The sequence below is a fragment of the Prosopis cineraria genome, unplaced genomic scaffold (assembly GCF_029017545.1).
Source record: "Prosopis cineraria cultivar Desert tree isolate PC_DT_omini unplaced genomic scaffold, ASM2901754v1 PC11, whole genome shotgun sequence".
Lineage (NCBI taxonomy): Eukaryota > Viridiplantae > Streptophyta > Magnoliopsida > Fabales > Fabaceae > Prosopis > Prosopis cineraria.
This window is the reverse complement of record NW_026555342.1, coordinates 21,945,587-21,956,591: the sequence shown is the minus strand read 5'-3', so window position 1 is coordinate 21,956,591 and position 11,005 is coordinate 21,945,587. Positions and strand designations below refer to the sequence as shown.

Genomic DNA, 11,005 nt, shown 5'->3' with positions numbered 1-11,005 from the left:
TATAATTTCGTTTTCTTATATTACAACATAAATTTAAAAATATATATATATTTTTGTAATTCCAACAACTATAGATGAGAATTTTGTATAATTTTAATTCCACACAAGCAAATTCCATTTAAATAGGTTTCTTTCTTACAAAAAATGTTTCTTTTCTATAGGACAATAATTAATACCTGAGGTATTTTCTTGATCGTGCTAATGTGTCGAAATCAAAATTACGTGCCTCTTTTTTTTTTTTTTTTTCTAACGAATGAATGCTAAAGGAAATTGGATGACATTTTTACCAAAGGTCCCCATTTTTCTAAGGGCCACCTTGACTTTAATTTGCAACTACCTTTAACATACCAGTCAACCTTGAATTCTCTTCTTCAACATTGTTACTTTTCGAATCCATTTGATAGCTTCTCAACATCCTAAGCCATGGCGGCAGCTAGCCCAAACTGTAACAATCCTCGTCGTCGTCGTCTTCTTCTTCCTTCATTGGAATTCACCACCACCATAACACTGTTGTTCTTTCTCATATACCCTTCGGTATCCTCACTTTCCTTCAGCTATGAACAATTCGAGCAGAATGATCCAGCCTTCAACATTGAAGGAGATGTTTACTATGATAATGGATCTCTGCAACTCACAAGGTTTGAGAGAGACAGTCTTGGCAGAGTCACCTACCATGAAAAACTTCATCTTTGGGATGAAGTAACAAGAAAAGTCACAGATTTTTCTTCCCATTTCTCCTTCATCATCAATTCACCAAACAAGACCCTCAATCGTGGAGATGGCATCACCTTCTTCCTTGCAGCACCAAGCTTTCCTCTCCCTGTTCCCAGAGACGGCTCCGGGATCGGTCTTGTGAGCCAAAGGCAGTTGGAAGATCAAAACTACACAGATCTGAACCCTTTTGTGGCCGTGGAGTTCGATACCATACAAAATTATTGGGATCCTCCATATGATCATGTGGGGATTGATGTTAACTCTGTAAAAACAGCTTATACCACACAGTGGTTCAGTGTTAAGGATGGCAGAATATATGATGCTATTATCAGCTACGATTCTAGTTCACTCAATTTGAGTGTGAGTTTTGAGGGATATCAGAATAACACCAAAGTTGAACAGAGTTACAATCAAGTTGTGAACTTGACTGATGTTCTTCCAGAGTGGGTTGAGTTTGGATTCTCTTCTGCAACAGGAGATTACTTTGAGATCCACACGCTTTGTTCTTGGTCCTTCAATTCAAGTTTGGACATGGAAGATCAGAACAAAAAGAGCGAGAAGGGACTGGTAACAGGATTGAGCATAGGAGGAGCTGTTTTAATCTGTGGAATGGGATTGATTTGGCTTATGATTTGGAATATCAGAAGAAGGAGAAGAAGGAGAAGCATTGATGACTTTGAGTTTGAGCTAAGCATGGAAAATGGATTTCAGAACAGCACAGGGCCTAAGAAGTTTCCACACAAGCAACTTGTGAAAGCAACAGACAAGTTTGCAAAAGAAAACAAGCTTGGAGAGGGAGGATTTGGAGGGGTTTACAGAGGTTTTATTGAAGAATTGAATAGTTATGTTGCTATAAAGAAGATATCACAAGGATCTAAACAAGGGATTAAAGAGTATGCTTCAGAAGTAATGATCATCAGTCAATTAAGGCATAAGAATCTGGTTCGACTAATCGGCTGGTGCCACGAGTACAGCGATTTAATCCTAGTTTACGAGTTCATGCAAAATGGAAGCTTAGATTCTCATCTCTTCAAAGACAAAAGTCTCTTGACATGGGGACAGAGATATCATATTGCTCAAGGACTAGCCTCAGCATTACTATATCTGCATGAAGAATGGGAACAATGTGTGGTTCATAGAGATATAAAAGCTAGCAATATAATGTTAGACTCAAACTTCAACACGAAACTTGGAGATTTCGGGTTGGCTAGACTTGTGGACCATGGAAAAGGTTCGAAAACAACAGTTCTAGCGGGGACTTTTGGATACATGGCTCCTGAATATGCTGCAAAAGGAAAGGCAAGCAGAGAGACCGACGTGTACAGTTTTGGAGTTGTGGCTTTGGAAATAGCATGCGGGAGGAAAACAATTGAACAAAATGCTAATGAAGAACAGGTTTTACTTGTGGACTGGGTTTGGGAACTCCATAGCAGAGAATGTGTTCTTGAAGCAGCAGATCAGAGATTGTGTGGAGACTACAAAGAGCAGGAAATGTTGAGGTTGATGATGATTGGGCTATGGTGTGCTCATCCAGATCATATTCAAAGGCCTATAATTAGACAAGTTGTTCAAGTTCTTAATTTTGAAGCTCCTTTGCCTAATCTACAATCACACAAGCCTGCACCTTCATACAATCCTGTTACTCCCAATGCATTATTTACATCTTCAAGCTTTGCTTCCTCAGGTACTAGTGCTTCTGGGATTAACCATAACTTTTTCACTGGCTCATCACAATCAAACTCATCATCTCAAGTCATTTCACCATCAGCTTCTCTTCTACATACATGCTAAATTCAGATGAATTCTTTGTATTTTTTTATGTAATCTTTTGGGTTTGAATTGAAAGTTTATTCAGTTTTTTTTTGGTCTCACCTTCCATCTACAGCTTGAGGTAGAAGATGGGTCTGGTTAATTCTGGCTAATTGCCATCAGAGAGTTAAAGATAATTATTTGAGGACACATGATATTGATGGAAATACCAGAAAAGAACATAAAACATAACATAAACCACTTCCATCTCAATGGGAAAAACCACAAATTGTCATGATTCAATCCTGTAAAAGTAACTAATCTAGTGAAAGAACCTTAAAGTTTAAGCATTATTTTATTCACTGCATAACGTAAGAATAACATAACTGGACTTTTAATTTGTTCTCTGGCTCTGCAATGGAAGAGAATGAAAATCTAAGGAAATGTTTGATTTGTATTTTAAAAATTATTTTCATCTTTTAAAAGGAAAAGAAAGGTCATTTATGAAAGTATTTTGAATTTAAATGATTTTTATAAAAGAATCTTTTTTAAAAAAAATACAGAAAATTTTAGTGTTGTTTTCATTTTATTTCTTTCTTTGTTTTTTTAGACACTACATTTAGTTATAAGAAACTATGCCACCACATGCTATTATTGTTGGTTACCACCATCGATTATTTTTATATGTGGTAGTCATTAATTAACCATCATTAGTCATCATAGCCTATTAGCTACTAACTATCTTTGTTAGTCACTATTAGCTATCACCAACAGCTATCATCATTAGCCACTATTATTGACCATCACTACCACTAGCAAATTTTTTTAAAACAAAAAATTTAAGCAATTGGGTCTTAGGAGTGACCTGAAGACACTAGTCATTGTTATTGACAACCTCAGTCATCTCTATTAGCCAATCACCACCATTAGATATAGTTGTTACTATAACTAATAACAATTGTCAATTATAACCAATCACTGCTAGAAGGCATCGTCATTAACCATTGGACTGTTACTATCAACCAATTTCTTTTAAATTAACATAATCAAATAAATTTTTTATTTTTATCTTGTTCTAAAAATGATTTTTAAAATTAATTTACAAAATATTTTTTAAAAAATGAAGAAGGGCAACAATTAAAATCAAACGAGCCCTACGATTTCAAACTCCTAAGATGCATGAATTTGCATTCATCAGAGCTTCTGGATGATCATTACTAAGTAACAGATCTTGATTGAGTGCATGTGGTACTGTTTAAAAAAATGAACATGCAGGTTCAAATAATTATAGTCAGATCATGAGATAACTAACAATAATATATAAGTATAATTAAATCAATAGCGGAAACATGTTCTTGAAAAGTTGAATCTTATTGGACGCCTTCTTCACCAATTTCACATCAGGCCCCCACGTGATATGCTTGAAATTTTCATTTTTGGAATATAATAATACTAATAATAATAATAATAAATAATAATGTGATGTATAGCGTTCTAGAATTGGTGCTTTATAGATAACTTGTGGAAGCATCCCATTGAACCTGTCGACAAGTTGAAATCATTTTTACTTCCAACCATAATTCCCAAAGTTGAGATCATTTTAAAATGCGAACAGGAAAAATTAATAAAGATATATATAGAAAAGGAGAAATTCTTATATAAACTTAATACACCATATCATCCATGTTTCATTTAATAAAATTGCACTAATTAATTAAATAAAATTTTGCATGTCATTATTTTTAATAATTTTATTTTTACAATAGAATGACTATTTAATTTTTTATTTTTTTCTTTCTATTATCATTAATAAAAAACTAATTTATATTTAATATCATTTAAATATTATGTTTTTATTGAAAGGAATATGAATAACATGACGCAGTGATTCTATAATATTTTCTCAACCAAAGAAACTGGATAGGTAGCTGCCCACTTATGCCAATGCCAGGGGCCACCAAGAAAAAGAAAATTTTAACTTTTAAGGTATTCCTCATATCTCAATTTATAAAATACTAAAATTTAAATAAAATTATATATACTAATAAAATTTATTAAATACATTTTTATAAATTTATTAGTGATGAAAATATCAGTAAGCACCCTCGTTACTAGAAAAATTAAGATTAATGGTGGAAGTTTAATAATGAATTTTAAATTTGAACATTAGTGATGAATATTTTATGACAAACTGAAACATGTATTATCACATTTTTGTCAAATTTATAAACTTAGTAACAATTTAATTCTGTCATAAATCTTCATCATGAAATTTTTATATTAGTGGTAGATGTTTTTTTATTAAAAAATTAGTAAACTGTGTTTGGATAATTAAAAAAAAAAAATTTAAATCTACATAGAGAGATTCACATAAAAAAACTTCAAATTATCAAAAAAATAATTATACAAATTTTTTTATTGTAAGTAAAAGATATAATAAAATAATATATAAAAATAATAACATAGTTTTTTTTTATTATTCAAATTTACATATAAAAATAATTTTTTATCATATGAGAATATTTTAATTATAACACAGATAATTTAAAATTATATGCTCAAATATTTAATAATATATATTAATTGATATTGAATAAAATATTTAAATATTCATTTATATATTCTTTGTGTTAATACGTGTGTATATATATATATTATTGAAGATTTACATAATAAATATGAAATATATAAAATATATATTAAGTTAAATATATGTGTTCAATTTAGTATATATATTAAATTTTATATGTTAAGATTGAAAGGACATTATCGTTCAACTATCAAAAAGTACACATAAAAAAACAAGAAAGATTTAGGATTTCAGCTTAGATAATGTCACAAGTGAAAAAAAAAATGGTTTGCTAAGTACTAATTAATGACAGATATTTCTATCACTGAATTACTTACAAATCCATTTTTGTCATTTAATGAGTGACAGAAAATCTGTCACAAAATCTAAATTAGTGATAGACAAATTTTGCTGATTAATGAATGATCTGTAGTGAAACTGCCACGCAATAGCAACAATGAAAAAAAATTATATAACAATAAGAGTAGAAATAGCGATTAGAAAAGCAAGAAGATGCACAAAAAGATAAGAAAATGCCAATTACTCCCACCATCACAGCGACAATGACCAGTGCAAAAAGAAGAATGTATTTTTTTGTTGACCAGGTATCCACCGCCAACAACAATAATTAATCCACCGCTAATAACAATGATTAATCCCTTCGCCACAAATTTTTTACAAGGAGATAAATGACTGGCCATAGAGTGTTCTCTATTTACATGAATGAAGAATCGAATCCTCTACCACATACTTAAGGGATGAAGTGAGATAGCCACTACGCTATACTCATTATGATAAAAAAAAAAAGAAGAAGAAGAATGTTAGAGAAAATCTTCATAGAGCCCACATTGTTCGGTCCGTTCATGACATCATATTTTTCTATTATGATGATTTAAAAAAGTATCTTGTTTCTTTAGGAATAATTTTTTTTGTCTTTCTATTCTTTTTACAAGGTTTATGATTATTCATTCCACACTTCACCGATATTTCTCACGGCCTTCTTTATATATATCAAATCATCTCAAATAATTTTAATTATTTTTTCTTTAAGAGATACACGCCTTTTTTTTCTTTATATATACTCATTTTAAATTTTATATTTTTATATATACCTGCACATCTATTTCAACATTTTTATTTCTATTACTCTAACTTTAAAGATAGAGTGTTATTTCTAGGAAAGTTCGAAGAACGTTCAGAAAGAAGAAACAATAATGGCTGCTAAACAAATCCACTTGCCACGGAAGTCTCAATCATATGATAGAAGAGGCATCCACAATCTAATTAATCAGTTAGCAACGCACAATAACTATGCAGTTATAAAGGCATTTAGAGAGACATTAATGATATTTAAAGTAATTTTCAGAATTCAAATTATTATTATTGCAAATTCATCATTAAATTTATTTAGAATTATCATTATTTTTTAATAAAAAAATAAATTTACTTGTGCATTATACGAATCTAAATAATAAGTGGTATTGGGCTTTTAGATCCTATAAAGTGTTAGTATATATTTTATTATTTGTATTGGTATATTAATTTTTTTTAAATATTAAAGGACATTATCTTAGATTTATAATTTGAAATTCATCAAAAAAATTTGATAAACATCATCAATGATTTATAAATATAAATAAAAAATTAATTTTTATATGAATTTTATTTTTTAAATTGTTTTAAAAAAATTAAAATTATGAAACTTAATTAATGAATTAGGAGGTAGGACAAGGACAACCTGCTAAGAACCGCCACGATTCAACCTGTGAGTTTAACGTAAAAGGCCAAAAAAATTAATACCGAACCCCAAATAGAGAATAAAATAACGTGGGCCACGCCAAGATATCATTTCAGTTTGGGTCCACACGGGTTTCCTTTCACCCAGTTTTTGATCCATTGATAAAACCGATAATTCATGTCGAACCCACATGTTAATTTGAATTCGTTCGAAAAAATTTAAATCATATTTACAAAAATAAATTTTAATATTCAAGCTTATTCGAAAAAATTTCAAACCAAGCCCGATGGAATTCGTGCTTGACCCAAATATCCAAATAAAAAAATTATTTTTAAAAAATATATAAAATATATTAAATTATAATTAATTCTTTAAGTTTTAGGTTATTTTACTTAGATATCATATATTTGAGTTATATACACCGTTTTAGTATAAAAGAATATTTTATAATTTTTATAAAATAAAAATAATAAATTTTAAAGTAAAAAATTAATTAAAAATAATTTTTTAAAAAAGGGAGTATTCGGGAAGCCCGAAGCTCAAAAGAATTCAGGTTACACTTAATTATTCAGGTTTTTTAAAGAGAGGTCTGTTTGTTTGAGTTTTCTTATTTGGGCTGAGCTTGAATAGGCCAGTATGTCTGAATTCCTGCTCTGTCCATTGGCCAATCACTATACAGTTTTTCAATAGCTTTTCATTATTGAGAAATTGAAGTTGCTAGAGCTGGGAATACAAGCAGGTTCGGCCCTTAAGCCTAAGTCCTAAAGACTAATTCTCATTTTTAACTTATTTTTCAAGTTTGACTCTTATGTGAAGGGTTTAGGATCTGGCTTGCAAGCCCTTTTTTAAAAAATAAAAAAAATTAAAATAAAATTAAACATTATAAATTAATTAAAATATTTTGAAATTAAAAAATTAAAATCCTCATAATTTTTTAGAAATTAAACAAACACACATTTAGAAGTCTAGTAATAAAATTTAAATCTTGATTAAAAATAATTTATTTTAAATACACAAACATAATATTATAGAAAAATAAAAAATATTAAAATTTTTATTCTACTCATTGATATTTATTAAATTATATTATATTAATTTTAAAATAAAATTAAAATTAATGATAAATATAATGCATAAAATCAGATGAGTAAGTTATTGGTTTCAAACTCATGTTTTGCTAAAAAAAAATAACATAATAAAATTTAAAAGGTCGTCCAAACCTAAACTATTTTTATAAAGTTTATTAAAGTTAAATTTTTAAACTTAATTATTTAAAAAAATTATTTTTTAATATAAATTTTTATTTATTGATTTTAAACTCATGTTTTATTAAAAAAAATAATAATATAATAAAATTTAAAAAGCTCGTCCAATCCTAAACTTTTTTTATAAAGTTTATTAAAGTTAAATTTTTAAATTTAATTATTTTAAAAAAATTATTTTTAAAATATAAATTTTTATTTAAATAGCACCACCAAGCAAGACAATCAGGTCAGCTTTTATTTTCGGCTTTAGAAATTGCCAGGGACAGCCGAAGTATAGCAGCCTCTGCGTTTCCTTCTCTTCATCCGGAACCCAGAAAACTCAAATATGTCGGCTACAAGGAGTAAGCACTTAAAAGTGAGTCCAATCCTTTAGCTTCGATTACCAATAAAGTCTTGATCTTCCCGTTCATCTTCTACAGAAGTGAGTCCAATTCTTAGTGTTTATGATGTTGTTGTCCATTATCATCTTCCTCTCCATTATCCCACATGTATTTTCCTTATCCTTCAACTTTGCTAGTTTCAGTCCCAATGAAAGCAGCATAATATATGAAGGTTCAGTCACTTAAAAAAATCTGCCATTTTTCTCACGACATCCCACAAAAGCATTAACAAACCGGTCGAGCGGTTTATTACAAGCCCTTGCATCTTTGGGATAAAACCACCACCACGCTCACAGGTTTCACAACCCATTTCTCCTTCAAGATTGATTCAGTGAATAATAGTAAATATGGAGATGGGCTTGCATTTTTCCTCGCAGATTCTGGTTCTAAGCTTCCACATGACGCTCATGGTGGTCCAATTGGCCTTGCAGATTCGTATTTGAACTCAATCGACGATCCATTTGTTGCTTTGAGTTTGATATTAACACACTTCTGGGATCCTCCCAACGAATGCGGGTGTAGATGTTAATTCTTTGAGTTCTATTGCCACTGTGACTTGGTTGGCTGATATTAAAGGAGGTAAACTCAATGACGCTTGGATTCATTACAATTCTAGCTCAAGAAATCTGAGTGTTGTGTTCACTGGGTTTAGTAATGGCACTATGTTGTGCAGCATCTTTGCCATTGTTGATTTCAGACGTTATCTTCCTGAATGGGTAACTTTTGGTTTCTCTGCTGCTACAGGAAATGCTTCTGCTTTACATGGTTTATATTCATGGGATTTTAGCTCAACACTAGATGAGAACATAAAAGTGATGGCTCACATTCATGGAAGAAAAGGCAAGGCACGACTAGTAGTGGGACTGAGCATTGGTGGCTTTGTTTGAACTTGTTTTGGTTTGATTTCTTTTAGATTGTGGAAGAAGTTGAAGGACAATTAAGAATTAGAGGATAGTCATGGGTCTGATGAGTACATGAACGAAGAATTTGAGAGAGGAACATGTCCCAGAAAGTTCAAATATGCTGAATTAACAAGGGCATCAAATAATTTCAGAGATGACCAGAAACTAGGGGGAGGAAGATCTGGGGCTGTTTATAGAGGATTTCTCAAAGATTCAAATTATGGTGTTGCCATAAGAGGATATCAGAGGGTTCTAAACAAGGAATGAAGGAGTTCGCCTCAGAAGTGAGAATTGTCAATCAACTAAGGCACAGAAACTTAAGTGCAACTGATTGGTTGGTGTCACAGAAGAAAAGAACTTTTGCTCGTTTATGAATACATGCCAAATGGAAGCTTAGATTCTCATCTCTTCAACAACCAAAGCTTGCTGAATTGGGAAACAAAATATAAAATACCTCAAGGCTTGGCATCTGCATTATTGTACCTACATGAAGAATGGGACCAATGTGTTATTCACAGGGATATTATGGAATCCGATGTATACAGTTTTGGAATTGTTACTTTGGAGATAGCTTGTGGAAGAAAACCTATTGACCCTGTGGCAGAGAGATGAAATGATCATGGTGGAATAGGTATGGGGGCTTTATGGAAGTGGAGAGTTCTTGAAGCTGCTGATCCAAGACTAAATAGGGATTTTGAGACATCAGAAATTCATCGCTTGATGGTTACTGGTCTATGATGTGCTCATCCTGATCACAATAATAGACCTTCAATAAGACAAGCAATCCAAGTTTTTAACTTGGAAGCTGCACTTCCTAGTCTTCCAACATATGTTCAACATTCAGTGATGAAGTCATCTGAAGGGAAGAACAAAGACATAAGTTTTTGTTCTTCTGATATTTCAATATTGTACCCACATTCTCACATTAAGAGATTATTTTACATTGAAATTTCTTGCATTCACATTCTTTGAAAACGGGCAAAAGTCAAGCCCCATAAATGATTAAGTCTAACTTTCAACTTAACTACTAAAAATATCAGTTTGCAACAGTTATGCATAGCTTCAATCAGTTTGTATTTTTTTATTAATGTAATCTTTTCAGATTGAATTGAAAGTTGAAATTGAGTTGTTTTGTCTCACATTCCACCTGCAGTTTGAGGTATAAAGTGTTAGGCATGAGTAGAGATTGAACACTTGGCATAAGGATGATATATTTGGTCACCAAGATGGATCTGGTCTCTGGCAAATTGCCACAAGAGGGCTAAAGAAAATTATTTGAGGACACATAATATTGATGGAAATGCCAGAAAAGAATATAAAATATAACTTAAACCACTAGCATCTCAATGAGAAAACCACAAATTGTTATGATTTTGCTTGAGAAAAGATTCGATCAGGTAAAAGAAACTTGTTAAATGAAAGATCTGCGTCCGCCGTTTAGATGGAAAGAAAAATAAGAAGGAAGGAAAAATAGCGCAGAAAACAACAATAAATCGCAAAAAAAATTACTATTTTTTGAAATTTCATTTCCTAATTTTCTTTCCCTTTTGGTTTTCTTCTTACTTTTCTCGTCATCCAAATCAATATTTAAGCATCATATTATTCACTAAATAATGTAAGAATAACGTAACTGGACTTTTAATTCTCTGCAACAGAAGAGAATGAAAACATATGATTTCAGTCTCTTT

At 30.8% G+C, this 11,005-nt stretch overlaps 1 pseudogene; it reads left to right on the top strand.

The window, feature by feature from the left end:
- Nucleotides 1-331: 331 nt before the first annotated feature.
- On the top strand, nucleotides 332-10,453 carry LOC129286323 (uncharacterized; annotated as a pseudogene).
- Nucleotides 10,454-11,005: the final 552 nt, after the last annotated feature.